Source organism: Parus major, chromosome 7 (genome assembly GCF_001522545.3).
Source record: "Parus major isolate Abel chromosome 7, Parus_major1.1, whole genome shotgun sequence".
NCBI classification, from domain to species: Eukaryota; Metazoa; Chordata; class Aves; order Passeriformes; family Paridae; genus Parus; species Parus major.
In genome coordinates, this window is record NC_031776.1 from 21,020,640 (window position 1) to 21,037,306 (window position 16,667).

A 16,667-nucleotide genomic window follows, 5' to 3' on the forward strand; every position below is an offset into this window, starting at 1 on the left:
GCCATGTGTCTAATTATGTTTGCAGATCCTTTTTTGCTGGTTTTATATTAAGGGGATGCCTAGAAACAATACATGTTTCTTTTAATCTAACTTTCTATGCTGGCAGCTTATGTCTCAAGTCAGTGCTGACAGGAGCTCTAACAAGGAACCCTGCTTTAGATTCCCCTGATAATAAAATCTTGTTTGCATATATAATCATAAATACTCTGGGTTGGAACAGGAAATAATTTTATAAAAATGAATATGATTTACAGTTCTACAACAAGCGACGATACTGTAGTGTTCATAAAAGGGCAGGTTTGGGGTAAAATCAGTAATCTATTTCAACCAATTCAAATGCCAATAACCCATCTGCTAAGTCTCTTTATTTTATATCAGTCTGCCATTTTCTCTTAGTGGTAGCATCAATAAACATTGTTGGTAATCATCTGCTTGTGCTCTAATGTGGCATATTCAGTTTCATTGAACAAAGCCAGGCAGAAGATCCCCGAAGGAAAACAAAAAGTGAGTTGTTTAGTTGTGATTCAGACCCATGTCTCTGATTTAAGAATGACTCAAGTTGCATAATCACCAAACCTGAACATAAATAGGTTTTATGATATACAAAGCTAAATGCTAATAACAGCTGTTTTATTTATTCCAAAGCATTTTTCAATTACATGGGGTTCATTTCTTCATTTTTACAATGCAGTGGAACATTTCAAAAAAAGCCATTAATTTGAGGAGCTCACTAAAAATAGTATCTGTATCTGATGATGTATAACAGGATTCCAGCTGGAGAATACCACTTTGATTTATGAAAGGATTTGTTTCTCTTTCCCTGCTTTCAGATAGATTTGTAATCCACAGAGATGAAATGCTGGATACTTAAGTCTAGATTCAGGTTTCCCTTAGTTGGCATTTGCCATAAAATTCCCAAATACATCTAGCATACTCACAGTCTGCAGCCAGAGATAACCTTAAACATTATTACAAACTTGGGTTTTGCTTCTCTAGCACTGTAAAATTACAATTACAATAATGTAATTAATCACAGACATTCATAGTTACAATAGGCCTGATAATCAGTACTGAAGGGAATATATAATAGGCCACTTACTCTGAGAAACTTGGAGATTATAAGCCCTGGCTTGCACAGTAACTTCAAAGCCTCACAGGTTTTGCGTTTCCAACAAGATGTTTGGGTTTCTAACAGGAAGAAGTCAACAACAAACTTGTGTCCTTCAGCCTTAAAAGGCTTATCAGTAAGACAGAGAGGATCTAAAACAGTCCAATTATGAGAGCAACCTGATGCATATGTTAACATAAAGCTGGAATACCAGCCTGGAAAGGAACCTTCCGGAACCAGTTAAGTTTCTTGACACTGCTTGCTTCTTCAAACAAACTTCCTCCATTTAAAAGCCATTTCCAAAAAATCTGCATTCTCTGATATGAAAATGTTCCCTTACAGATTATTGCCAGGACAGGCAGCTTTTCTCATGGCCCACCAGGCCCTCAACAGTGCCATGCTCCTGGAGGTCCACTACAGAGGTGGAGAACACAGAGCTCAGCACCACTGAGGAGCAGGAGATCCAGGAAGGCTGGAGCAGGCTGCAACCTGCCAGCTCTGCCATGAGGACAGACCCTGTCAGAGATTCACATGCCTGTCAGCTAATACTGTACCCTGCCCTGGCATTGTAATGGAAACGGCTGTGCTTTCTGAAGGCATCATCTCTGACATGAGACATAAAACCACACATGTTTGTCATTTCTATATTTAACATACCGATGTTGAGCTTGGGGAGGAAAGAATAGCTTCTGCTACCATAGATCAGAAATGTCTTCTGAGAGGTGGCATGTAAAACCATATCCCCAGAAAAGATGTTTAGTTACCACTAAAAACATGGATGTTAGCACTGCTCTCCCAAATGACTAGAAACCACTTTTCAAAGGAGAGACTGCAAAAGTACAAATATACCAAGTTTACAAATTATATTCTTGTACATCTGTACAGTCACCAATGACAAAAAAAATCTATGATCTCAGCAGAGAACCACTGTTAAGGTATCAAAATCACCTAAATAATCTATTATATTTATATTTCAAATAATATTATTTACCGTAGTATTTATAGTGTGAATGACCCTTTTATGTTAAACAAGCATCTTGTTGTCTAAGATGCTTAGACTTTTATACATACATAAAAATAAAAATAAAAATACCAGCCATCGAAAAAAAGCAAATTAACTAATAACATTCAAATATTGTTCATATTATGTAATTAATTCTGTAGGTGTGGCTTGATCATATACAACATAATAGATTATTCGGAGCACAGGCACTGGCAAGCCTGCTGCAGTCCCAGCTGGCCTGCTGCCTGGGCTATACTTTTTTTGTGCAAGAAGTAAATCCTGCTTTAAAACATTACTTGGGCCTGAGATTTACTATTTGGCAATGTCACCTACATTGATGTCCACGCACAATGGCACAGCTGTAGGAAATGTGGCAACTGAGAGAGCCAGCTCTGGCAGCAATCCCCGCCGGAGGGACCGCTGCCGCCCAGAGAGACTCCAGGAGCCACCAAAGGGAATGGCAGTTCATGCCAGAAAAACAGCAGTGACACATTCTCCCCATCCTCTCCCTGGTGAAATGAATAGACCATTAGAAGCCAAAAAGGAAATCTATATTGAGATACTGCTAATGTTCTAACAAAGTGACACAAAGAAGTTACACCTCTAACAACTCACCTTCTTCCTACTCTAGGTATTTATAGCAATCTCTCAAATTTGACTGATATACCATAGTCTATTAATTGTGCTGATCCCCCCACCCCTCGCCTCCTCAAAAAAAAAGCAGGATAAACAAGGGGCAAAGTGAAAATTTTAAAATAGAATTTCCTCGCTTCAGTTTATTTAAGTTAGATATTTAGGACTGAGCTTATCAAGCCAACTGGTGGGCATCCTGCACATGGCATAACACCTAGCACCAGCTTCCTGCATGTGCTGAATCATGGCAACTGATTTTACAGGAGCCGGTGGTACAGTCACATACCACAGAGCAGAAACAAGCTTTTTATTATGACAGTCTCTTAATTAGAAAGTTGCTAATAAACCAAGTAAAAAAAAAAAAAACACAATTGACTGATTATTAAATTACCTTAGAATAAAATGTGCTGTTACTATACTTGAGCTGGAATAGTGCAAGTAAATATCTCCAAAAGAAAAGGCAAAGTCTTCTATAACAGAAACCAATTTGATATGGAAATGGGTCAACAGTTGCTTAAGATGTAGCACAGTTTTGATTTGATCTGCTATATTTGGACTCTGTAAGAGGCGCTTCCAGTAACATCGGTATTGCTTATACATGAGACTTTTGCATAATCACTGTATGAAGCATTAGAATTCTTCAAACCGAGAATGATTTTCAAAACGATTATATATATCTATGTTAATAATGTGGATACAACAGTATTTGCTGAGGAAAAAGAACAACTGTTTTCTAAAACAATTAGGATTCATAATACATTGCTTGGCAGACTATTGTTCAAAAGCCCACACAGTCCTTATCCAAAAGAAGCCCAGATGCAGCCATGGGCACCAAGTTATGCTTAGGACTTAGGTCAGAACACACACTGGTCAAACAAGCAGAAATACAGAAATAAATGGACGTACATTCGTGTTACAAATGAAATCCTGTATTTGTAGCAAGCTGTTTTGTATATTGCTGCTTTTCAGACATTATCACAATTTGAGTTATTCTTAAAGAAACAATCAAATTTCATTTTAAGATTTTTCTTTTGATACAATGATATTGTGTAACATTTTTTACTTCCACTTATTTCAGCTGTTAGCTTTCTAGTACACCTTGATATTTTTGTGGTGTCTCTGGAAGACTTTGTGTCACTAGAAGAATTAATCTGATTTCACTCCTGAAAACCATGAAAGATCATTTCACCATGCTTACCACCGTGTCAGGGAACCTACCCCAGCCAGCAGGGAATGTTCCTTCGTTTTTTTTCAACCTCGGCCTCTACTCACCCTTGCTACCAATGCAATTGTGTTGGTTCTTCTTTGCCCTTGCATTCTGACCTTGGGAAGAAGAACACACACATGTAATATCTTCCTTTAAGTACACAGTAACAATAAATATGAGCATGCACTTTCTGAAAGCAGAGTGCAGGCATTAAATCAGCTATTGACTCCTGCAGAGCGACCAAAGGAATTTGACCTTGGCCATGGATGAGATCCTAGCTGCGTTCACAGCACAGAGCCACAATCAGGTGCTGGGCATGAGCAGCCTTAAAAACCAAGAATTATAGGGACCATTTTCAATTTATCTGTGTGTGCTGTTTTACACTGAAAAAGAACACATCCAGAAAATATTATCGTATGTCATAACATTAGCATATTATGTCTGCAGAGACATAAATGAGTTATTGTAGCCATAGTAAGCCAGAGGTTTGCTGAAATCAAAGGGAATCGGGAATGCTAGATCTTCACACAGACAACAAAATGAAACAAAAAATGCACCAGGCTATTTGTGATTAATAATAGTGCCTCTAAAATCAACATGAATTAAAATTACACAGGTTACTAACCTTTACAGAGTCCACATGAATATCCATTGGATTTTCCTGTCCCTTCTGCACCTTATATGCCAATAAAGATGATATTCTGAGAACAAAAGTCTCTACATGTCTCCACCAGGGTACAGCCCACTCTCTTGAAGCACATTTTAACCTAATAATTCCTATAGCATATTGCAATTTTTAGACTAACTGCTATTAGTGAAAACCAAACTATTCAATCCTGTGTCTGGCTCTGTAACAGATGTCATACATATTGTTTAACAAGTAGTTCATGTCTCTTGACACCATTTTACCACTTGTAAAATAAGAATGCTATGAGATCATTGAATGGTAGACATTATAGAAGTAGAAAGCATTGACTATTATTTGTTGTTTTATTATTATTTAATGTAGCATATGGATGCAAAATTCTGGCTTGTTTGACCAGGAAGACAGCCCTATATGTTTAAAATTAAATTAGCATAGAAAAAAATTAAGCAAACAGACTATCTCAAACAGGAAATGAAATAAACAGTATGGAGCTCTTTAAATACATAACAAGTAATCAGCAAAAGGGCTGTGAACGGAACCTGAGTGGGAAGCTTGTGACCAGTGAGGCTGATACTGCTGGAAGCCTGAATGAAAGTTAAAAGGCTCCATGACTAGGCCAGACTATACAGGCAATTAGAAGTGCTGAATGTTGCCAAGGCATCAGGCCAACAAGAATTACAACTCAACAAACTGAATGAAGGAGAGTGGGGGGAGGAAAAAAAAGAAAAAGGAAAAAAAAAGGAAAGGCTTTAATTAAATATTTGAGATCTCACAAGGGATGGGGAAAGTGCCAGGTAACTGGAAGATGGTTAACTAAACAGAGGGGGTCTGTTCACTCATTAATGCGTGGGGGAATTTACAAGTGTAACTTCTACTACCATTAATTGGAGCTACAGTAAATGAGTGATGCCAGTGTATACTGGTGGGGAAAGACTCTTGTTACTTAGGCTGGTCTTACCTGGTAAGGGTTCATTGAAGAGTTATGGGATGATTTATGGATCTGAATGGAAAAAAGTCACCAAGATGGAACCTCTAGGAATAAAAATTTCTGCTACTTTAAGCACAGGGTGATCCCAAAATAATGAGATATTTTCTTAAGAACTTTTCCTAGCAGTGTTTTTTCAGAATTGTGTAAATATTTACACTACCCTGCAACTCAGAAAACCCAAAATAACCATATGGGACATGTGTCAGTTTTAGAGTGGATTAAAAATCTTCCTTTCTGCAGTTGCTTGTCAGAAGGGTCACCAGTTGGGATGATTTGATTGTGCCTGTGCTGAAATGAAATAAGGAAATTAAGACAGCAGGCCACTCACCTGCGGAGAAAAAGTAAGAAAGAGGAGCACAGAGCTACTTGTGGAAGGACCAAACCCTGGTAAGGGTGGGGTAAGAACTCCAAGTGTACTCTGTCACCAATGGATCCGTTTTAGAAACTCCATAGATGCAATTACTTCAGTAAGCTTATACGTATTTTTATGCAGCTCTAAGTTTCATGGCTTTGACAAGACCTATCACAGGTCAAACCTTATACACGTAAGTTATAATACATCATTTTGCTGTCCACTGTTCCTCCATTAAATCTGAAATTTGTTCAAAACAGAATTTTAAGCTTCATTGTTCCTATAGCACTACAATTAAGGCAGAAATTACTTACCAGCTAAGCAGAGATTTATATTTCTTTCAGCCACAATCAAAGAAACTTTGGAATATGTAATATATGCTATATATTTTCAGCACCCATGAATGAAAACCAGAAATAAAATTTTAATAACTCTTTCAGGTACATAAAATGGAGAAATAAAGGCCAGGAAGCTCATGTCATGGTCCTATGTTGGTTGTTTTATCATTATTTCTAAGTGAAAAGGAGAAACCACCAGAGTTTCAGAGCATGGCATTTAAAAAAGGGCAGAATTCAGCATCTGTTCTCCACGTGACTATATATCATGGGATGGTTTAGAATAAGGAATCTATTATACAAAAAACACAAGTAAGAAAAGGCTATAAGCCTTTACAGTCTTGAAGCCATATAAAATCTCATTAAAACTCAGACTGCCCCTTGAGATGTTCAAGAACTTGATGTCTCAAGTGAAATGCGTACAAGCACATTTAAAATTATTTAATATTCTCAACATTTACTAATGCTTTACCAGAAAAGGTGGTAGGTAGCCACCTCAATATGCCCAGTGTTACTAAAATTCAGACTCCTATTTCATTATAGGAATAACAGAGTACAGAAGAGCATTAGAACAATAAATTAAAATTATTACTACAACCAACAAAGAATGAGAACTATAGACACTGAAGTGTTTACAGTGCTTTAAGACAAATTTCTAGACACCTCCACAGTATTTACCTTACAAAAAGTATCTGCCAAGAACTATTCACTCTTTTTTTCTTGCCTACCCTCATGAAAATATAGGCATCTGTAAAGGACAAAACAGACCCACATTTACAATTGCTGTGAAAGAGAGTTTGTTTCAAAAGTACATCCTTTATGGCCATAACAAAATTAAATACTAGATAAGAATCAATTCAACTATTATTTTCATATAGAACTTAAATGCTGACACAAGAACTAGTCAATGTTAGTAGCCAAATCTGCTAAGTTTTTTAAGATTAAGATGGGAAAAATTGGAAAATTGTCACATTAAGGTGGTGGGCTATATTGTAGCTTAATTTATAATTTCCAGGCGTATAAGGCAAGCATAGACAGACCATATGTCTTTTCTTGGCCTTTAAATGCTCCTATTTTCCACTAGACTTGCCTTTTTCTCCATCTATTGGCAACCATACCATTTGCTATTCAGGTGATTGGCTGTAATGAGCCAACTCCTGTTTCCATATGAATAACCACTTTTTTCCCCAATTACTTAAGCTGCCAGCAAGTCACTGGTGTCATGTTCTTTGATGCAAATCTGACTGTCAATAGAGAACAGGACTACATAAAGGGAGAATTTATGATACCCTTAGCTTAATATTTTTTTGTAAATGCTATTCAGTTTAGCTTCCAAGGAACATGGGGAAGGCAGCAATGGTCCACAGTAAGAAGTAAGAATATCTTTAATTGGCTTTGTGCTCCACATGCCCTTGTAATCAGCCTTCCCATATGGTAGTCTGAAATAAATTTATCAATCTCAATTTATGTATTTATGTCACTTTAAAAGGTCCATTTTAGTCAATATCAAAATCTATAAAATGTCACATTTAATTTTAAAATTGTAATTAAAAGAGTTAGAACACCGAATATATAATTTGATATTTACAATTTTTTGAAATAAGCAGACACACAGAAAATCATGGAGAGGGGATTTTCTGAGGCAAACGAACACCAGTTATTAACAATACAAGAACTAAATATTAATTTTTACTTACTTTTTTAAAAGGTCATTTTTTATTAAATCATTCTTTAGTAGGCTTGGATATTTTTTCACTTAAAGGGAAACAGCTTACATTTTGCAAGCCAGGGGACCTTATTCTTGAAATGCAGCATGATAAGTGTGATCATGGGGTAAGGGACAGATTCCTTGATGGTGTTGGCACTCCTGACTGCAAGCACTTTGTTTGACAGTAAATAGCTACAGATTAGACTATTTTCCATTTTACAAATTGCAATATTAAAATTCTAATACAAAACAATAAAAGTAATATTACCCACTATTCAAAGCTTTGTCCATTTACTGCCTACCTTCAAACCCGTATCACTTCAGGATGCCTCTCCAGTTCTCTATCAAGTAGATTTTCCAAGTGTTGTTCATTTTTTCCAGGTGATTCCAGTTATACACCATTTTAAGCATCTGAGTAATTTTTTGAACATCTGCTTCTGCAATATAGACACCAGAAGCCAATCTAAAGAGAAAGACAAATTCAATATATATTTAAAACTTCTTTTGGCCCTACAAACTTCAGATTCAGTTCTGCATGCTTCCAGGTGCTCTCAGCTCGGACTTCACCTATTGAATAATTAGCTCCTGTAGGAAGTTCTTTTGTAACAGCAGGTGTCCTTAACAACCATTGCTCTTTTGTTGAAAGGGCTTCTGGATCCATTTTTTTTATCATTGGAAACACAATAATAAGTTATTGTTTACATAAGGTTGACAGCACTTTTCACAGAGCTAAGACAAAACAAGCTAAGAGCTAAGACAAAACAAGAAGCCAGCAAAGGGAATAGAGGTAAAAAGAAAAAAATTTCTTTAACAGTCTGCTGAGAAGTAGATTACCTTTGACTGTACTCATTTACAAACAGGAAAAGTCCTGTCTAATAGCTGTAAGTAAAAAGAGAAAATACATCCTAAACCTGAAATTCATTAGTGAAACATATTTAATACTAAATGAAACAAAACAATAATGTTAAATTCAGTGGGCTTAATTAACCTCAGAAACAGAAATATCTTTTTAAGTTTAAAGTTGTTTAATGGCAACCTGGTTTTTTTATTATTATTATTGGGCTAAAACCTGATTTTAGGAGCACACATAAAGTCAGAGCAGCTCACAGGTTTCTCTGATTACTCAAGACCAGATCTGGATTAGACTGCACTAATCAGGGATTTGAATAACACATAAATAAAAAGAAACAACAGTTGTAATTCATTAACTTTGGTACAGAAGTTAATTAGAATTTTTGCAAATAATTTTTTAGGAGTGTTTTCACCGATGCTTTTTCAAAGGTGTCATAAGACTATTGCCCATTATAATGTGTAAATACTCATTATAAACTGGCTGCCACAAACTCTAAAGGAGCATTGCTTATCAGGTACCAGAACAAGGGCACTTAAGCCCTGGAAGGAACAAAGAGATGCCTGACTGGATTTCCCAAAATTAGGGTACCTGCCTGTTCTCTAGCTGTCTAAATGCTTTCAAATCTTTTAAATTCTAATGGACTAATGCAAGGCACAGACTAGCTGGTGCCTACATTTGAAATCTGCTCTCAAACCTCATTTGCAGATTGGCCAGATGGTCATTAGTGTGGAGGTGTTCTACAGGCAGACTTGCTTTCAGGGCAGGGTTTTTTAAATTTTGGAGGGGGTTGGGGAAGCAGAAAAGGAAATCTTTTTTGGGGTTTGGATTTATTTTTTTTTAATTTGGGGGGGAGTGTTGTTGGGTTTTTGTTTTTCAGTTCAGATTAGTAACAGCTAGGAAAGGGTGAATAAAAACTGAGCTACAACAGAATATTCTCTAGTTTGGTGTATTTAAGAAAGTGCTTGCAATTTAATCCAGAGAGACCAATAAACAGAAGACTAAAATAAAAAGGCAGAAGGCTGTAGTGTCAAAGTGCTGTTAAAGTACATGAGAAAAGCAATTCACTTGGGGTTCAATGTAACACTTCTAATAATGAGCTTCCCATATTTAGACACAAGAGATAGCAAATTCAAACCCCCTGGAAAGGATACAATACAGTTATACAACAACATAGCAAAGTGTATTTGTTTTGTTATTACTACCTATGCACCCTATGGTTTCTTTAGGGAAGATGATATGATATCTTTATACCATAGTGTGTAAAACAGTCTGAAATCTCTCTTTGACACCAGTAATGCACCAAAATCCTTCCGAAATATTGAAAGACCTCCAACTTGATGCTAAGCTTGATCTTACTCATCACTAAAAAAAATAAATGTTTTGTTACTGCATTTCTCTCTGAGAGGTTTTCAAAATCCTTCCAGTCAGTACATGAGATAGGATACATATTGTCGGGGATAAGTTGTTAAAGTGAATTTGAAATGTGCTTCTCAAAATATCGTTTACACATTTACCAGATGGTAAAATAAACATGTAAATTGTTATCGAGTATACACCAACTTTATACTACAATTTTACCCACTGTAGAAATGGTGTAAAAATGTTGAATATAGTGTTACTTGTTCATTTAATAGTTTATTAACATTTTAAATACATTTGGAGAATAGGTTTACTTTCAAAGAAAAAAAAAATACTTACAAAAGCAGCATTTTAAGCCATTAATCAGGCCAAATTAATGTACTGACTTCTACATTTATAATATACCTTATCAATAATATAATTAACATAATTATAGTTGGTTTCTAAGTATTTGCATATGCATAGAGGTTGCATATGTTTAATGGTATGGGTTTTTAAAAGACAAATCTAAGTTGAACAAAGGAATTTTAAGAAGTATAGTTACCAACATCTCAGTTAAATGATGCCTGTTTTGGGGCTGTCCTGTGGAGACTCAGGTTTTGGGTTCAATGGTCATTGTGGGTCCCCTTCAGCTGAGGATATTCTATGATTCTGTGATTTGTAAGTAGCTGCTACTAGACCAACAGGTCACTTTGTTACTGGAATTTCCTATTTCAAGACCCACCACACACGTTCAGAAATAGGAAGATGTGAATTCTTTATGTATGACAAAGTAGAAGGCGTGTGCTAACAAACCCTCTCTCAAAGAAGAGAGAAATGGAACTCTTTAGCAGTATGGGGAAATTAAAATCTTCAACTCAAAGAGTAACCCTTGTCCTTCTCTAAAATATGAGTTCCCATGCATGTAATCACTAGCTATGACCCTGCTAGAAGACAACAAAGGATTTTGATGGAAGACTGTGGCTTGTACTGGTTATGATTGGTCTCTCCTTTTGTAATTCTATTTCTACCAACCCAGCACATCAATTACACTGTGCTATAGCATTTTCTTTCTCACATTTCAGACTATGCCAGCTCCTTTTTTTAGAAAAATAATAGTTAGATTTAGGATCTTTCCTCACATATGATGACACATATTGACTCAGCATATTTTCAGTCTCATGCCCCCAGTAGACTCTGAATTATTTACTCCTTAGAAAAGAGCATATCAACTAGTATATCTAGTCATATATCTAATGACTTCTTTGGTCAATCCACAGTAGGGGTTTGGCTTCTCACACACCTTGTTGGAATTATTTTTTTCAGAGACTTTTCACAGCAGCTAAATTCAGTCTGACACCAGTCATAATGCTCCTGTTTATGATTCCATTGTGGCTTTACTATCATATGCCCTCAGCAATAAGGTGTTACCACACAAATACAAAATATACATGATTCTCAAAAGTATTATCACAGAGCTAATAGTTAAGAGATAAGTTGACATTATTAATGGATTCTGGAGAAGTGTGCATATCTAACAAATATCCTCTATTAGTAGGTGCCACAATATAAACTCTTAACCAAAATTATCTTTAAATAATATCACCCCTATACAAGGAGCTAGCAGAAAAGTGGTAGACAACAGACTTTAACAAACCTCTCTGGTTTTCTGACTCATACTAGGAAAATCTGTAATTTGAGATTCAGAGGTCAAAACCTGCTCCACATCGGGAGCTTTATCAGTGCTCCAGAAGAATCTTCCAGAGAAAGCCAATTGCATGTCAGCACATTTAAAACACCCACTTGGAATGTCCTGCTCTACAGAATCACAGAATCATCAAGGTTGTAAGAAGCCTTTGGGAACATCTACTGCAACCACCAACCCAGCACCACCAAAATCACCCCTAAGCCATATCCCCAAGTGCCACATCCAGACTCCCTGTGAACATTTCCAAAGAGAACTCCAACACCTCCCTGGAAAACTTATTCCAATGCCTAACCACTCTTTCAGTGAATTTTCCTTTTCCAGTATCTAATCTGAACTTTCCCCGATGCAAAGTAAGGCCATTTCCACTCATCCTTTTGCCTGGGACATGGCAAAAGAGACCAAACCCCACCTCACTACCACCTGCTTTCTGGGAGCTGTAGAGAGCAACCTATCTTTCAGATTATTCTCTGTAGATTAACTATTTTGCAAAAATAAACAAAAATCTTTGATCATACTGAAAAGACAGCAATAATAAGGGTTTCATATGGGAATGAATTATAATTTAACTTCCTTAAATATCCCAGAATCTCTGGAAAGGTCTGGTTTAGAAATCATTAAGCAGAAACGTAAGTTCAAACTTGAAGAAATAGTCTAAGTGGGATAGGGAGAAGACAGATGTACACAGGCAGGAGGTATTCAATTAGCACACAATTACCAGCATACCACTATTATGAATCAAGAAAAATATGAGGAAGCATAAAAGTCTGATTACCAAAATCCACTGTGCATTCAAGGCATGCATTGGCTTTGGTGCACACACAGGTACTATAGACTGAAACACTAAACATGAGAGGGAGCTGCCGAAGAAAGCAATGTCTTCAAAGCCTGAGCCATGGAGAACCAAACACCTCTGCCAACTAACTTCGAAGCAGAGCCTGAGCCAACACTTCTGTAAAGACAGGGTGAGCACTGAAAACTTGTAGCATATGCTGCTATTTACATAACTAATTGTAGCATGCACAGTCAAAAAACAGCCTCTAGCTTTAGCATATACATGCAAAATAATTGATTTTATTATGTACAGAAAATTAGAAGCTGTCAGAAACAAAGCCACTAGTAACAGCCGCAAGGAAGAATTTCAAAGTTTCATCGCCTAGATTGCAGAGGCTAGTCTTCACACAGTTGTGAGGTTTACAGCTAGAATATAAATCTAGACAAGATTCAGTGACAGCTGATACCCTATCCAAGCTTTCGGTAAAACTGACATACACACACACCATAGACTGATGGCGGAGACACTCAAGAAAAATATTCCCAGTCTCAGACTAGCTGTGGTTTGTCATTGCAGGCATTGTAATACAAGATTAAACTTTGCAGAGGATATTACAAATATAATATCAACCTATTTTTACACAAAATAAAAAGGAAAAAAAGTATGATGGGATGGAATAAAAGCACTAGCTGAGTTGCTCCTAAATCACCGATGAATAATAAGAGGACAGCAAGATGGAGAAAAATACTTAAGAAAAAGCTGCATTACACTGACTATTTTTCTATGGAAAAACAAAACAAAACAAAACAAAACAAAATATAAAACAAAAAACATAAACCTCAGTATTTCTGAGACAAAACAGGCCATAAATGTAAAAAATATGCATAATGGTTATGGCTTCTATCACTCAGAAATAATATTATTTGAGACAATATTTAATCCTACAGATTAGTACTATATTGGTTTAACATGACACACTTTTCTTGCAAGTACAGGGTGGACAAAAATTTTCTACAAGTTTAAAAATTTTTATAAAATAGTAAATTTTAAGTAGGTTATTTTAAGATATCATCTTGCCAGTAACCTCTTTGAAAATGGTGTTAAAATTCTAATTTATTTTTTTTTAGTCAAAAAGCTATTACAAATCAAAGTTAGATCAGCAGAGGCCCCATAAATTGTAATGCAACACCTATAAAAATAGGACTTCACCTGTTACATGCTGCTGAAGAAAAAACTCAGAAATGGCCGCTGATTATACAACTACAAATGCTAAAAGTGTTTTACATTTTAAATTCTTACAAAACATGTCATGTTAAATGTTTTATATTAGGTAAACCCTGCACAATCACAAGAAAATGTATGTAAATGTAAATTTAGAAGTTTGGGTACAAAAGAAAGCAGCATGGATCTCCTCCTCTTCACTAATCCTGAGCAAGGCTTTCCTGGTTTAAGCCTCCTCCACAGGAGCTGCAGGAGAAAGCACTCATCTGCATGCTCTGGTTCTAAATACATCAAGCCGTGGAAGAGCCAGTGAAGTGCTCCCCAGTAAGGAAAAGGATAGTGAAGAGAAAGGCAAGGTATGGAGCTCCTGGGAAGTTTGGAGATCTAGCAGGGGAAGAGACCAGAGGCTATCTGGGGACTACTGGTGTACGTGCATCAGCTTGGAGCTCTGCTGCTTTGCTAGCCAGGAATTCAGCAATCGCATGCATTATCCTAAACAACTCTGGGAGAGCAGGTTTTGGGTTAGAGATAAGCCCGTCTCCTACCTGCCTGTGAAAGGGATCACCAGCTTCCTGCTGTCCTGCCCTTGCACCCACCAGCCTGGCAGCCTTTCCCATGAAATAGCACCATCACCATCCAAGTGACTTCAGAGAGCTGAGCTGACAGCAAAACAACCCTCGTGAAAAGGGTTGAGTACACAGAACTACACTTGAAATCTCCTAGATCTTTATCCTGAGGCAACTGTAGATATTAAAACAAAGTCAAAATTAAATATAGCTACTGTTTAGCACATTGTGTATTTAGCACAGGCACTGCCCTTGTCCCTCTATAACTGGGAAATGTGACCGCAGTGACAGAACTGCATTTTAATTACCAGGAGGAAAAAAACCACCCCAAAACCCACAACAGACAGTACTGCCAAAGCAGAAGAGACTTGGGCCTTGATCCTACAAAGACTTATGTACACATATACACCAAACTTTACACTGTAACAGGACAATCATTTGTGTTGTTTCTCCAGTTACAGTGTATTTGAAAAATAAACATATACCAGTAATGGACTACTTTAGGATTTGGTCTTTTAGGTTAAATCTGACTAAATGGCCTAGAGGACAATATAGTCCTGAAGAAATCTTACATGCCATTAAAATAAATTATGTTAATTTTTATAGGCCTGCATTTTATTTCTGCCATTACATTTCACATTACTTTAGTTTACATCTGCTTATACAAATGAATCCATTTGCCTTTTAAAAAAAACACAATTTAAAAATATTTTTTTTTATATAGTGTTGAGAAAGAAGTTATAAGTGAATAGTATATGGAAATACAGCAACTGAAACACTGAAATATTTAAAAATACAATACCAAATGTTAACATCAGAGGGTTTTTTAGTATTTAACACAAAGGAAAAAATGAGCTACATGAGATAACACTTCAAAGAAGGTGAAAAGGATCTAGGCATTACAAAATCCTAAACACTTATAAGAAGAATTGAAATATCTGGTTAACTCCTTTCCATTCAATTTCTGAACAATACTTTTATATTAAAAGAATATAGCTGGCCTAAATATTGCCCCCCGAAAGGGGGGAAGTTCTTGTATTACACACAGTAAATAAACTGCTTTTAATGCAATCATTAAGATAATTAAATCATCAGAATCAACCTTGACAATAAGCAGAAAGGAAGCTTCAATTATTCTTACAATCTAAACAGTGAAAAACAAAAATGTAAGTAGAGTAAGATATCCATCGATGTTTTCATAATTATTTTATCACTGGAGAAACAAATTTGTATATCGGTTTCTATATCAATTAGTACTTGGTCCTATTCTTCCCATGAAGCAGCACCTGCTTTGGATAGTATCTGAAGCACAAGAGGAGACAGTCAGATTGTTTCAATACAAAGCAGTATTGAACCACTGTAGCCCACAAAATGACATAACTATACGCTAGCTGAGGATTTAATGCATGCTATTCTGACCCTAACTCTGCAACAAATGCCATCCTCAATGCATAACTGAAATAACTGCTCGATGATGTGCCCAAGAATAAAACTGCAAAAAGTGTGAAAGTCATTTAGAGCCATAAGCGCTGGAGATTTCTCAGTAAGATTTTCATGATTTCTAAACACAGGTGACTAAACCACTTCGAGATTTTTGAAAAATATCACTGCCCTCATCACTTATGCACAATAGGTTCCATAGGAAAGTCAGGAACTGACAATAGAAAGCAAAGTCTTTTACCTCTTCTTCAATACCCTGCATCTAATTCAAGGGAAAGGTTCCTTCTCCCAACTGTAAGAGTAAACTGAGCTTCCAGGAGAGAGCATACACAAAGCTTAAAGTTAACACCTATGTACAACCCCTCATGCTATAGAAGTACAGTGGTAAAGCAGTGGGAATGTGGGGAGAGGAGAGGAGAGATGCCTCGAGGGTTTGCCCAGGGGGGATGCAGCGTGAGGAGTGGGTCCTTCTCTGTGTCATTGCACCGCAGATCTCAGTGATGTGCAGGAGCCGATCGAAGAGCAAGAGGCAACACAGGAGGTGCTCCTGCCAGGCCCTTGAGTGGACATCCCAGACAATGCAGGATGAGCCAGAACCTTCCCCAGGGCCAGAGGAGTATCCACCATATTTCTGCAGTGTCTCCAGCAGGAGGTCTGAGACTGAAGGGTGAGAGAGCAACGCTGGTATTTTGAGTTGGAAGTCAAAAATGTGACAGCAAACATTTCCACAAAGGGAAATAAGCTTTAATCGGGGTGTTGATCAATCATCAAATACATTTTTCAGCTTAC

At 36.8% G+C, this 16,667-nt stretch overlaps 1 protein-coding gene across 1 annotated transcript in view; it reads right to left on the reverse strand.

Annotated features, from left to right (window-relative positions):
* Positions 1 to 7,127, reverse strand: part of SLC4A10 (solute carrier family 4 member 10) — a 171,431-nt gene extending 164,304 nt beyond the window's left edge. The window contains exon 1 of the mRNA XM_015634510.3: positions 4,017 to 7,127. The gene's annotated coding sequence lies outside the window, so the exon portion shown is untranslated. The remainder of the gene's footprint in view (positions 1 to 4,016) is intronic.
* Positions 7,128 to 16,667: the final 9,540 nt, after the last annotated feature.